Source organism: Tursiops truncatus, chromosome 14 (genome assembly GCF_011762595.2).
Source record: "Tursiops truncatus isolate mTurTru1 chromosome 14, mTurTru1.mat.Y, whole genome shotgun sequence".
Lineage (NCBI taxonomy): Eukaryota > Metazoa > Chordata > Mammalia > Artiodactyla > Delphinidae > Tursiops > Tursiops truncatus.
Genome location: NC_047047.1, coordinates 35,126,534 through 35,141,283, shown reverse-complemented (window position 1 = coordinate 35,141,283; position 14,750 = coordinate 35,126,534). Strand labels below are relative to the sequence as shown.

Here is a 14,750-nt window from a genome sequence, read left to right as displayed (position 1 = left end):
AGCATCTTTATTAATATGAGTATGTTTGTTAACATCATCAGAGGGCTTGGGTCCCCAAGGGGAGATTATACCTTGAAGACACAGCTTTCTCTCGAAGATTGGAAAAAACAATCAGCCCCCTTTCTAAATGCTGCACTCAGCCACAGAGTGTCCTGATACCTCTCCACTTGTTATGGCCTTTGCGACAGGTCCAATGCTCCTCTGTTTCAGAACATCACCACACACACTCTTCCACCCCTTACCCAGTGCGCAGGGTGGGTAGTGGAGGGGACTTTATAAAAAGGAAAAGCTGTCCTTCTCACCAAATGTGGAGGAGTCATTTTTGCAGGAGGCTTTAAATGAATGCTGCAGCTGAAATTATTGAGGAAACACTGGGGGAAATCCTCCAGTAATAGGAAGACAATCCTTTTTCACATTTGCCATGAGAGCTCCACTCCCTCCAGTCCTCTTGGGAGGTGGGCTTTGCGCAAGCCTGTTCCATTCAGAGGGGCTTCAGCAGGTATTTGTAGCATGGCTGGACTTGGGAACTGGAATTAAAGGAAGAAAAGAGACGATCTTGCAGTGGTGTAGGAAAGGGAGCTCAGGGTATAAAAGGCACGTTCATTACAAACACACTCACTCACACTCAAAGCTAATTCTGTTTTGTCTTCTGGATACCCCACCTCCTCATTCCAAGAAAGTGGCCAATCCTTATATTTCTTAGCCTCAAGAGCACTTGCTAAGTGGAAAGGTGGTGTTCCCAGAAGATAAACTCTTTTCCTGGCCTAAATGAAAGTTTTAATCTCCTTGAGGATATTCTATTACTCTGGAAGTGGGCAGTGTTTAGGGAAGGGAATGGGGGGTGAGCAGAAGGAGGAGGGAGATTCATGGGTTCATTGAGGATTGGGACCCACACTGTACTCTCTTAATGCCCCAGGGATACAGCAGGGCCTCTGGGAGGAGTGATGCACCTCAGGAGGCTAGATGGGGGTCTGGGGGTACCCATTTCACACAAAGTGGTTAAAAGAAATCAGGTGGCCTGGGCTTAAACTCAAGCTCTACCACTGGCTGGCTATGTGCCATGGGATAGCTGCTTCCCTTTATGTGCCTCAGTTTCCTCATCCATGAAAATTAAAATCACATATTCCAAAGCATTTATTTATTTATTTATTTTTTTGTCGGTACGCGGGCCTCTCACTGCTGTGGCCTCTCCCGTTGCGGCGCACAGGCTCCGGACGCGCAGGCTCAGCGGCCATGGCTCACGGGCCCAGCCGCTCCGCGGCATGTGGGATCTTCCCGGACCGGGGCACGAACCCGTGTCCCCTGCATAGGCAGGCGGACTCTCAACCACTGCGCCACCAGGGAAGCCCCAAAGCATTTATTGAACTATATGCTAGGTACTGTTCTAGGGGCTTGAGAGATAGAAGTAAACAAATAAAGATCCTACCCTTTTAGAGCTTACATTCTACTGGGGGGAGGCAGACAGAAAACACTATTAGTATGTAAATCATATAGCCTAGAATGTGCTATGGGAACAAAAGTAGAGCAGGGAAAAGGGATGGCGAGTGTAGGGGATGAGGCACAGAGGCAGGTGGTCAGGATAGGCCTCACTGAGAACATAATATTTGGCAAAGACTTACAGGAGATGAGGGAGAACTGTGAGTTATCTGGGAAAAGTATGTTCTGGGCCAAAGAGCAGTTGGCTCATATGAAATTATTTTTGTAAAGCACTACTGAGTCCCTGGCACTTTAGTAACATTCCATAAACATTGTTGTTGCTGTTATTGTTATTATCATTTTCATGCCCAAGTGTGGTCCAGCAGCTACCAGATACCGGGTTGCCATGTGGGCTAGGAAAAGAGCATATCCACAGTAGCCAACTTGCCCTGAACTGGGGGGACCCCTCCAAATGTTTTGCTCTGTATAAGAGCCCCAAGACTTTTGCCTGACTCTAGAATGAAGGGAGGTATCCCTAATAATGACGAAGACTGAATTTGTCTCCAGCCCTGCCAAATGGGGACTCAGAGGCAGACTCTATGATGATTTAAAGAAAATAATGTAGCTTTCTAACCTGAGTTGATAAAGTAAGCTTCCTACCCATCCCAGAGGATCATGGAAGGAGGCAGTAAAAGGGAGAACAGTCTAGACACACAATAGGGCATGAAAGATCTAAAAATGTCTGCTGCAGATTAAGTAAATATGACTTTAGTGAGGCATGGGACAAGAAAGGGGAAAAGACAAATAAGAGCTGGGGTCAGGAAGAAGAAAAATGTGTCCACAAGGATCATGTTGGAGGACATATCTGGAGATACTAGAAGGACAATGCATGTGACTCTACCAACAGGAGCAAGTTCTGAACATGCGACCAGAAAAACCAACCCCCCAAAGGAGGTGGGAGCAATAGACAGTCAGAGGGGCTGCTGGTAATGGGGGCCAAGAGTGGCATGTGGCTCCAGGGAACCAAGTTTGCCCACAGTCATAAATGTTTGGGCTCCCCAGATCAGTGACCTTAAATGTGCTAGAATTCTGAAATGTTAAAATCCTGGAAAGGGCTCTACTGCTTATCTAATCTGACCCCAACCTTTTTATAAGTGAGGAAGCTGAGACTCAGAAACATGAAACAGCTCACCCAAAGTCACATTAAATTTGTCAGGACTCTCATTCACAGTGACAGAAACCCAACTCAAACCAATTCAATAAGCAAAAGGGAATGTATTGGCTGGTGTAACTATGGGAACCACAACTCGTCCCCACACCAGGACCGAGACAGAAATTTGGCTGTGAACAATTCTAGGATTTTGAGCAGAGACAAGATGAGAAATAGTATTCTGTGAAAATACAGGCAGGCATGGGACTCCCTGGAATTTATAAGACTTCTCCTGAAACTCCTTGTGTTTTATTTCCCAGAACAAAATGAATCAAACATCTACTTTGTGGGAGGTGGGAAACTGCTTGCAGCTCTAAATGGCACTTTTCTCCAAGGACTTCTCAGTAAGGGTCTAAAACAGAAGTTGTAAACTCATGACCCATGAACTAAATCAGATCTCCAGCTATGCATCATCTGACCCACATACTGGCTGTTTTTAAAAATTCATTTACTTAACAAATAAATGTTGAGCATTTTCTATGTCCCAGGTACTATTCTAGGCACTTGACATACAAAAGTGAACAAGACAAAAAAATCCTTGCCTTCATATACTTTGATCATAATGGTAGCAATGTGCAGATCAATCAATAAGTTTTTTAAATTATCTATTTAGAAGGTAGTAAATAGTATGGAGAAGAAAAAAACAGGGAAGGAGGAGACAGTATAAGGTGGGAGGGAGAGTGTGCTGTGGTCTTAAAGAGGGTGGTTGGGAAAAGCTGAGAGGGCGACATTTGGGCAAAGGCATGGGAGAAGAAGAAACAAGCCTTGCAGGTGCCTAGAGGAAGAACATTCCAGGCAGAAGGGCCAGCAAGTGCAAAAACCTTGAAGCAGAAACATACCTAAGACATTTAGGAAACAGCAAAGATGTCTGTGTTTTGGTTTTTTAATCCATATGAACTGCCAGCATTTAAAAAGTTGGGAGATTTTGGGGCTTCCCTGGTGGCGCAGTGGTTGAGAGTCCGCCTGCCAATGCAGGGGACGCGGGTTCGTGCCCTGGTCCGGGAAGATCCCACATGCCGTGGAGCGGCTGGGCCCGTGAGCCATGGCCACTGAATCTGCGCGTCCGGAGCCTATGCTCCACAATGGGAGAGGCCACAGCAGTGAGAGGCCCGCGTACAGCAAAAAAAAAAAAAAAAAAAAAAAAAGTTGGGAGATTTCACATCAACATCCAGATTCCCAGCTTTTCTTGAGAAAATATTCAGTTAAGATCTGGCAATGCTGGCTCCAAAGTATCCCATAAGAGAATGAGCTAGATCTGAGCAGCAACTCTTCCCCTGTAATGGGGCAAGCTTAGTCCCAGAGTCAGGGTAGTACCCTCCCCACCCGAGTCCCTGCTCTCTGTTAGGCTCTCAGCTACTTCATTCATTTCAGTTGCCTCCTGGTCAGGCCCCTGCAGGCATTTAAGCTCTTGTAGCTACATAGACCAGGCTACAGTCATAGGTAAACCCCGACAGCTCAGTGGCTTAATATAACAGAAGATTTATTTCTTGTTCACACAAAATCCAACAGGAGTAGAGTGATTCTTCCAGGCATCTATCCTTCGTGAAGTGACTCCAGGGGCCAACTTATTTCCATCTTGTGGCTCTGCCGTTTCAACCTGTGGGAGCCTAAAGTGTTTTGACTTTTACAGCACATGCAACTGATGAGCCAGTGGGAGAGGAAGGCGAGAGGCATGAAGAGCATGGTGTTATGGAATCCGTGGTAAGAATCCAAAGAAAGAGAGAACATCTAAGTTGTCTTCCACTCCTGGATATAGTGTTGGATTTGGAGTAACTTGGGTTCTTTAGATTAGATAAAGCTCACTTGGGGTGAGCATTAGCAATATGCCTAAGTCCATAAAGTAAGGGGAAACCTCCCTGTGGGCTCTGGGATGTTGTTCAAATCCCCAAAACAAAAGCCACATGGCCATTCCTCTGCCCAAGCAGTACTGAACCCAAGCCCACCAGGGTGGACAGGATCTTCTGTCTGGCTCTGACAGTAGGGCCTGGGAGCCAACTCTGCCCCCTCTGACCCCAGAAAAAGAACAAAGCCCAAGGGCCTGGTGTGTTCGACTCAGCTTTACCTCTTCAATGACTGCTTGCAAAATGGCCCTTCCCTTCCGGAATCTCATTTATGTGCCTCTCACTCTCAAATCTTCACTGTTCCCCTTTTCTAAGCATGGCTCATAGTCAGGAGTGTCAAGGACTGAGGTCATTGGATGTGCTGTCTATTGATGACTTACGAGAGGCCAGTTTTAATAGAAATTGTGGTTCCAGATAAATTGACTAGGGCCTGGATTCTGATAGGGAAGCATAGTCATGCTATAGGTTTTTGCAGTCAAGACATTGGGGTATGTTTTCAATGAGCTAGAAGAGAACAGGATCTTGAAGATGCCAGAAATAGGGAGATAATGGTTGATGGAGGTGGAGATGGGGAGTTACTGGTAAAATCAAGAACTCCAGAAAAGGCTAGCTTTGGGAACAAAAATAAGATGTGGCTTCTCTGGAAATATGTAGAAAGAACGAAAGAAAAAAGCAAAGGATGGATGACAATGCAGATCAAATTGAGAGAGTGGAGAGGAGAGCTGAGGCCTTGACCCCCTCAGTAAACTAGGTGTGGAGGTCATCTATGGGGGTGGGGGAGGTCAGAAGTTCTTTGAGAAAAATGAAAAGGATTTGGAACACCTGCCTTGAAGAATTCAATATAAAGTTAAGAGGAATAAAAAGGCTACTCTGACAACAAAATGACTTATGAATCGGAAAAACAAACATGCCTGGATAATGCATTGGGTACAGATTGATTTCCTCCAGAAAAGCCTTTACAGGTCTCTGCTGACCGTAGTGCTGGTTCGAACATCTATCTGAATGTCTAAGTCTGATAGAAATCTTTGGCAGAATAACTAATGGCTGGGATAACTATTAGCCTGCACTTCTCAGTACTTAGAGAAATGAAATGTTCCACTCACAGTAAGCTGTTAAAAATCCTAATTATCCCCTTGGAGACCAGCCATCCCCATTTCAGAAACTAGCTCCTTTACAAAGGAAAGAAATCTCTCTCTCTGTCTCTGTCTCTGTCTCTCTCTCTCTCACACACACACACACACACACACACACACACACACACATACACGCACACGTATCCATTCATACACACCATGACTAAAATAAATGGATCTTCATTTCCTCATCTGGTTAGATACTCTAAGTCACTCCGTGACATGCTGACATTCTGCTAACCCTATCATTGATTGTTCCAAACAAAGTAAGCTTTCTCCCAGCTCCAGTGACAGCAGCGGCTGTTTTTTGTGGGAAGATGCATTTATATCAACACCAGACAACTTTTACTCCTTCATCACACTGTGGCCCATTATGAACGAAAGGCCAGTTCCTTTCCTCCTGGGCTTTTGTGGAGAGACTGAGAAAATCATTTCCTGGGGAAATGAAGGCTGAAAGCCCTGGCAGGGAGGGAGACAGGTCTGCAGAGAGGCATTGGAAAAGGTTGGCAGGGGGAGAGACATAAGAGACTGATGCCAGAAACAAGGTACTGAATGATGACAGCACCTTCTTCCAAGCCTTAAAGGGCTTCTCCGTGGGCTCAGGCTTTTCAGCAAATAGCAGCCTGTGTGAAACAGCAAAGAGAGTTGCCTTTACTTGGTCCTAAGAACAAAGACTGAGTAACACAGCCTGCGAAACCCCAGGTCAACCAGAAGCCCCATGGCAGGTTGCCCAAGGGGGAACCCAAGAACAGAGTGCAGGTTGGAGGAGGTTTGGGAAGCAAAGCCATGCTTTAACCAAAAGGTGAACAACAATAGAAGGAAGGGGAATGAAAGCCCTCCTATGTGGTCATTCCTGCACAGAAGATTGAATTAATTAAATTAAAGGCTACAGTAATACTCTACAAAATTTAGAATTTGCAGCATTTTGTTATTTGGGAACTGGTGTTAGATTGCGGTTAGACGTGTAGTTTAGTATATACAGTTCATATGTGTTACAATTACTATGAATCCACCGATGGTAAAAAGAAAGAAAGAAAGAAAAAGAAAGGAAGGAAGGAAGAAAGGAAGACAAAAAAAGAAGGAACCAGCAGGGCTATAAGGAGGGAAGCTGCTATGGGGACATAGTGATGGACAGTTAAAGAGTACAAAGAATGTGGAATTAAATGAATAGAATGGGGCTACCCCTGGGAGATAAACAACTGAGCTGAAGCACAACCAGACAGGTCATATATTGTGTTCTTTCCCAAGGCTGGCTGTTCTTTAATTGTGCTGTTTATCTCTTAAGAACACTTCGGTATTTGCAAAGTCAACTTCTGACCTGAGAACTGAAGAACTGTAAGTCCACTTACAGCCCCCCGATTGCTGTAGACCCCTTGGTGCAGAAGTAAAGGCCCTCCATGGATTGGTCTCAGCCTACCTTTCCAAACTAAGGCATAGAAGAGCTAGTTGGTAAGGCATTAGGTTGGGAAAAGATGAGTTAACATGGGCCTCTCTAATACCATGTTGGTAACTGATAGAAATTACTGGTTGCCTAAAAATGAGTGAGCGGGTGGGTGGGTGAGCTTGCCCATGGGTCCAGGCATTGTCCCACCTCCTCTGCTGCCCTCTCCACTTCCTCCCTCCTTCACTCTCACCCCATTTCCAAGGCATCCAGTTGCACTCTGGAGGTGCTTACCATCACATCCAAAACTAAGCTTGCAGCTCTTCGACATCCTCCAGATTACTACCCCCTTTCCTTCCACTTTCTGCCCCACTTCCCAGACAAATCCACCAAGAAATTATGGCATTATTTGTCACAGCAAAACACAGCAGAGACACCTTCATGCTAATCATCATGGGAATTGGTTAAAAAAATTATAGCAGCATATTATGGTGTACCATACCGGTATAGAAAGGAGAAAGCACTGTGTAAATTGATGGGGGAAATGTCCATAATATATTGCTGAGTTTTTTCTTAGAAAGCAAATTCGCTTACATGAAATTTCTAAAAATCTTATATGCTCTAGTATAATGTTATAAGTCATAATTCTAGTTATTACTTCAAAATTTATATCTCAGAAATAACTAAATTTCCTTGTCAATTGCATTATATGAACTTTCATTGAATCTTTACCCGTGGTCATTTTTAAGTCTTTTGTCATTTACAGACAGTTCTGGATGTACTCTGATGCTTTTGCAAAAATGTTCCTATAAAAGGGTTTCATCTTCAAGGAATTCATGGAAAAGACTCTGACAAGTACAGGTTTCTGGTAACTGACTATACTGCTGAACTGAATGAATAAGCGTTTTTAGAACTCTAATGGAAAACTGATGAATTCATAAAAGTGCTAACAAAAGATCAAGATGAAAAAAAATTAATTACATGGGACTGAGTGAACTGATGATTATAATTTTTGTGACTTTCTGTTTGAATAATAATAAAAAAAAATCCCACAAGGACTCAGAGGCAAAAAATATACAAATCAATTTTCACTGCAAAGTGAAGGAGCTGTTACAGTGGAGGATTCCTGGACTGAATGTCAATATTATGACATAGTATGAGTGTGTTTCGTGTCTGGTAATTGCAATCATTGTTGCTTTTGTTGTGGTCATCCATTTACAATGCTTGGTGTCAGTCTGTTTATCTCTTGTAAAAATAAAATATAGTGTGTGTGTGTGTGTGTGTGTGTGTGTGTGTGTGTGTGTGTGTGAAAAAAAATTATAAAAAAAAAGGAAGTCAAGGCTTTATTTAACATCTTAATTTTGAATATTTATTATTGGAATTTGCTACAGGTACTTTGATTAAATAAAACCAGTATGGTTTGTTTAAATATAAAATTTACTCTTAATAGTAAATAATATTTAAATCATAAAAAAAAAGCAAATTTGCCCAAAAGTATGTCTGGAGTCAGATGATTCCATCTTTGTAAAATAAATAAAACAAAACAAAAAATGTATAGATAGATGTCTTGAGACCCCAAGGGTAAGCTTGAGGAACAGCAGATGGCCTGCTTGGTGAGAGCCCAAGACTCACCTTGCTGGGTTGGGTTACACACACTGAGTGGATCTAGAGGTGGAGGTGGTGGAGAACAGAGTCAGTTTTCCCTCAGAGAGGTTAGGAGGAGGTGGGTTTGGGCGGAGGATGGGCAGGAGAAAGGAAAGGGCTAGAGAGACACCATGCCATAGGGAGAGGATCTACTTCAGGGATGTCCTTACAGTTACTCTGCAAGTCATCAGGCCTGTGGTGTGATTGCCACTTTCTAGAGTCAGTTTCTCAGCTCAGATTTTTTTTTTTCACACTATTGAAAAACAAAACTCCTCACTGGGTTTTAGGTTTATAAATTGTCAGAAGAACTTTCATTTACTCATTTTTAAACCACTCAGAAGGAAGATAACAGAGCTGGTGTTTGCTGCCTCAAACACCAGAAATCACACTGTATGGTGTTAAAGAAGAAAAACCTGGAGAACAGTAAGAAAGGAGGAGAAAAATGCTTTGAATTTAATGGAAGTTCACGTCTATATTTCCATGTGTTAATAACAGGCAATGTACAAACCATCATCATCCCCTACAATTGTTTTATTACCTTCCACACCTCTCTAAGCCTTTATCACAAGCCTTCGTGTCCATACAGATGTAACAGGTTTACATTTATAGAAAAACCATTTGACAACGATGGCAGTTTTATTCCTTTATAAGTAATGAGGAAATGTGTACCTTGATGGATATCAGTGCACAGACACATTTATTCTAATCTGAGACCTTCATCACTATCCCTGTAAGTTAGCTAACAAAGGTTTTCGGTTTAGTTCATTGGGTCTTCACTTCAGCTTCCTTATCAGCAAAGAGCAGGGCATTTAAATACAACATTGAATAAACAAAATATTTTAGATCGAAGTGATTTTTTTATAGATTCCATTTAATAAAAACTGATTCACGAAGGTTGGACCTTCAAGATGGCAGAGGAGTAAGACGTGGAGATCATCTTCCTCCCCATAAATACATCAAAAATACATCTACATGTGGAGCAGCTCCTACAGAACACCTACTGAATGCTGGCAGAAGACCTCAGACTTCCCAAAACACAAGAAAATCCCCACATACGTGGGTAGGGCAAAAGAAAAAAGAAAGAACAGAGACAAAAGAACAGGGATGGGACCTGTACCTCTGGGAGGGAGCCGTGAAGGAGGAAAAGTTTCCACACACTAGAAGCCCGTTCACTGGTGGAGACTGTGGGTGGCGGAGGGGGGAAGCTTCGGAGGCTAGGATAGGTTTTTATATATTTGCATGGAAATAGGTACCCAACATGATTCCATAGGAAAAAAAACAGATCATAAAATAGTATTTATAATATTATCTTACCTTTATTTTTTTAATGTTTGTGTTTATATAGGTCAAAAAACCTATAACTACCTATCTCGCCCCCACAGGTGTGTATATATTAGCAAGCTGCTAACACTGGTTATCGCTAAGGAGGGAGAATTGTGGAATTACTGTAGGAGACACTTCCCCTTTTTCTGTATTTCCATTATAATGTATTATCTGATGAAAAATATTTCTGGATGTTTTTTGCATTTTTATAATTTTAAAATTTTTAATTATGTACATAAAGGTACAAAAATTACAAATATATATTGTAGGGACAAGAAAATTTGACAGGCCCAATTTAAACACAAGCCTTTGCTATTTATAAGAACTGCATTGCCAAAAGAAAGGAGGAGAGGGCTACAAGCCAGTGGCTGGGAACCACCAACCCCAGTTCCTTAGTGCATTGATTTTATAGGTTCTCTTTTATACCCAAGTACCACCCAAGATTCAACCTGTCCCCACACTACTCTAGGAACTGCTCTGTGAACCACAGGAAAGGCCTTGTGACACCTGGAATATGGGTCCAAACAAAGCACCTGCTGTGAAAACATGGGCTATCCATCTCTGGCAAACGCCCAACCTGAAGGATAGAAGTGGGATAACAGAGACCCCTTCTCCACCCATTCTCAGAATTGGTGGACAGCATGGGACACATGACTCACCTATTAAAAAAACTTCAGACAGTTATTTGAGAGGAGAAACTGAGAGTATACATTTGAAAATGAAGGGAGTGACAGTATTTGTTCAAAGAACAAGAGTCAGTAGGACAATAAGGAACTCTGTTTTAACTTTTAGAACATGTAACATGAGGGTCTTTGATTATGGAAGTGCTGATTCCTCATCACAGATGCCTACTCATTTTTGAGAATATGCAGATATTAACATTTTATCTTAATTGCCACTGATATTTCTCTGTTTTGTAAAAATAAAATGTGGCTTCTCTGGAAATATGTAGAAAGAATGAAGGAAAAAAGCAAAGGATGGATGACAATGCAGATCAAATTGAGAGAGTGGATATACCAGTTAATGTTGTTAAGTGGTTAAATAATAAGCTAATAGCCAAAAGAAAAGAAATGGTCCCTTGTCTTAGTAGTTCTCAACTTTTGGTGCATTTTGCCATCACCTGTGGAACTTCGACTGACACAAACTGACACAGAATTTTGATTCGCCAGTTAAATTTTTGACCATGCAAATATTTTCACTCACCTTTAACCCTATGCTCTTCTCAAATGAGAACATGTTTGCTTTGCTAAATCATAAGGTTAGAAGCTCCATGATGTGTATCTATCAGCTCTTTGCTTCTAAAATGATTTTTCTTATACAACTCTTCCTCTCAAAAATTTAAGGTACTCTAGGGAATATCCCTAAATGGATTTTTTTTTAGACCTACACTTTCATCATTTTTATATCAAAAAGAATAAAAGTAATCATTGGAATAACAATGAAAATTTCTCTGGCACTTCATAAAAAGGGAATAGTTACTAGGTTGAAAAGGAATCCATTAAGATTATGGATATAAGTAATATCTAAAGAATTTATAGCGGTATTTTATAAAAGCAGTCCTTTAAAATTTGCTCTATTTTTATTGTCAGTAGAACCTTATCAATGTTCTATTATGACAAGAATGTAAATGGTTAAAAAAAAAGAGAAACTTTGAAATGATGCCTATTTATGTCCAGAGCTGTTTTAACATACTAAATTTCATACCATCAATTTCATTCATTCAATTACTCATCTATCCAATAGCTGTTAGATGAACACTACACAAAGCACTAGGGATACAGAGATGAAAAATACAGTTCTTTCCTTTAAAGCTGTGAGTTTAATGGGGTAGATAGTTTAAGAAATTGGAAATTACAATGCTTATGATAAGAACAATATCATGGGTATACACGAGGCACTGCAGGGGCTTAGAAGAGGAGCAAAAACTTTGAGTAGGGGGCCAAGTACAGAGAAGATATCAGTAAAGGTTAGTAGGAGGAGTAATTCTTGATCTTTGAATTTTATCTTAAGGGAAAAAGAGAAGCCAGCTGGTTTAAAAGGAGTATCATACGTAATAATAATACTAACTAACTAACTAAATAAATAAATAAATAAACAAAAGGAGGACTTCCCTGGTGGTCCAGTGGTTAAGACTCCACGCTTCCTCTGCAGGGGGCACAGGTTCGATCCCTGGTCAGGAAAGTTCCACATGCCGCGCGGTGCAGCCAAAAGAAAAAATAAAAAAGATGTATCATTCAGAGTCATTAGTCACAAGCAACAGAAATTGACATTGGCTGATTAAGGAGAAAAGAAATGTATTAAGATGATAGTAGATAGCTCACGGAACTTCCTGAATGACTCAAGAACCAGGCTCAGAGTCCATGCAGCCAGAAACATCCCCCCAAATCACGCCAGAGATCTAGTCCAGTGAGGATGCAGCCGAAGCTGGTATTGCCAGTGCCACTGGCCCTGGACATTCAACAGCAACTAGCCCCTGCTGCCTCATAAGTTCAGTCTTGCTGCAACTGCTACCATCACCATCAGCAAAAGTTCTCCATGTTCTTGTTTCTGTGTGTCATGAGCTCCTAAATGAAAGTCTAGAGAGAGGCATCTGGTCAGCAAAGCCTTGGTCACATGCTATACCTAGCTGCAAAGGAAGCTAGGAAAGTCAACATCTTCCTGTTTTCTTTACCCACTGCTGCCTAACAAACCACCTCAAAACTTAGTGGCTCCAAACATCAAACAGTGGCTTCAAACAACAATTATTACAATATATCTCAAGATTCTGTAGGTTGACTAGGCTCAGACGGACAGTTCTGCTCCAAGTAATGTCTGCTGGGCCTAAAATCATCTGAAGGCTCATCCAAGATGGCTCACTCACATGGCTGGCTGTTGGCTAGGAGTTCAGCCAGCCATCTAATATTATTTTAATAAATTTATTTTCTGCTTAATTAGCCAATTTGATTGGCTGAGCATTACTTGATTGAGGAAAAAATAAGACTGAGTAAGAGATGGAACTGTAGCAGTCAGTTCTCCTCAATGGGCCTCTTCACATAGATTGGGCTTTCCCACAGCACAGTGCTCTCAGAGAAGTTGTACGTTTCACATGGTGTCTCCCTTCAAAGTGGGAGCATTCCAAGCAGCAAAGTCAGAAGCTTCAGATCTCTTAATGCTCAGCCTGAAAAGTTACACAGCACCGTCTCCACCACTTGTGTTGGTCAAATCAAGCCACTAGCTAACACACACTCAAGTAGAAGGAAGATAAACTCCATCTCAAAATGCAAAGAGGGGCAAAAACCCTGCAGCTGTCTTTAAGTCCCCATACTGGCACTTTCAGCTCTTATACTTGGAGGAAGGCTTTGCCTCCCACCTAGTCTCATAAGTTAGCAATTGTCTCAAGTGTATGAAAAGGGGTTCAGATGCTGAGCTCTCAAAAAAAAAAAAAGTTAACTGACCACTGTAAGAAGCAGAAAGAAGGGCATTCCATGCGGAGGGAACAGTATTGGAAAGTCAGAGAGAGAACTTCAGTTGATACTGCCACTTAAATAGTGCAGTACTCATGATAACATAATTCTTGCTGTTTTCTTGCTAACGCTGCGTTAGAACTGCTCCTTGTTGAACAGAATTGTAATTCTACCGTATTTGTGCATATTAGAGGGTTTAAACTAATTACAATTGATTTGGGAGTTGCAGTCCTTGCTTGTTTTCTCCTTTCTATATCTTTAAAACACTTTACAAGATCACTGTTTACAAGATCTGCTCCAGAATCAGAGATGTGTGTTTGACAATGATTGCCTAGGGTGTGCAGTAATTTGGAAATAAATGTAAGGGAAATCCAAACCTCATATGCTCAGGCATTTTTAAGTCTTTTCTTTTACTTTTCATTATGAAAATATTCAAAATAGAGAAAAGTAGAAAGAATAGTACAAAAAACACCAAGATATCCACCACCTTGATTCAATTCAATAATTGCTAGCATTTTGCCATATTTTCCTTATCTCTATGTACATGGTCTTTTTTTCTGAACCGTTTTAAAATAAATTACACTTATTACGATATTTTAGTCACTTCCAAAAAGTAAGGAAATTCTCATACATGTCCATAATTTCATTATTATATCTAAAAAAGTTAATAATTTCTCAAGAGGATTTCATGGCCATCCACATTCAGATTTCCTCAGTTACCCCCAAAATGTCTTTTATAACTGTTTTGTTCAAATCAGGATCCTATTAAGAACCACACACTACATTTGGTTATTATTTCCCTTGTCTCTTTTAATCTAGAATATCCCTTTTGAAGAGACCAAGTTATTTGTTTTGTCCAATAATCCAGGTACTGGATTGGTATGACTGTGTCTTTGTAGTGCTGTTCAACTGGTTCCTCCAGCATTTCCTGTAAAATGGAACATAGATTTAAAGGCTTATTTAGATTCAGGCTAAATATATTTGGCAAGAATACTGTGTACTTCCGTGATCTGTATGTTTCATCTGTGATCTGTGTACTTCACATTGCATCATATCAGCAGGCTCATTGTGGCCAATTGTCTTTGTCTTTTAGTTTGGGGAGGGGAAAGCAAAAATAATATACGCCAGCTTCATGAGGCAAAATAGTCTAAGACAGGGTCATGGCAGGACGAAAGGTGTGGAGAGGAATGATAACCAGCCCACAGGGATGCTGTCTGCTTCTGAGCCCTAAGCTTCAGGCTTACTTGCTCACCTGAGAGACACTCATCTTGATGGTATTAATGAAGGGAGGAAAAGACCCTCTCTGGGATCTGAAGACAAGTCCTCTTCTCTAGCTTAGAGAAGAGAAAGATCCCAGCA

The 14,750-nt window shown here is 41.4% G+C and overlaps 1 protein-coding gene across 2 annotated transcripts in view; it reads right to left on the bottom strand.

Annotated features, from left to right (window-relative positions):
• The window catches only part of LOC141276329 (uncharacterized), a 34,186-nt gene that overhangs the window by 15,385 nt on the left and 4,051 nt on the right, over positions 1–14,750 (bottom strand). For both annotated transcript variants that reach the window (XM_073791314.1, XM_073791313.1), the window contains exon 2: positions 303–12,117. The gene's annotated coding sequence lies outside the window, so the exon portion shown is untranslated. The remainder of the gene's footprint in view (positions 1–302; positions 12,118–14,750) is intronic.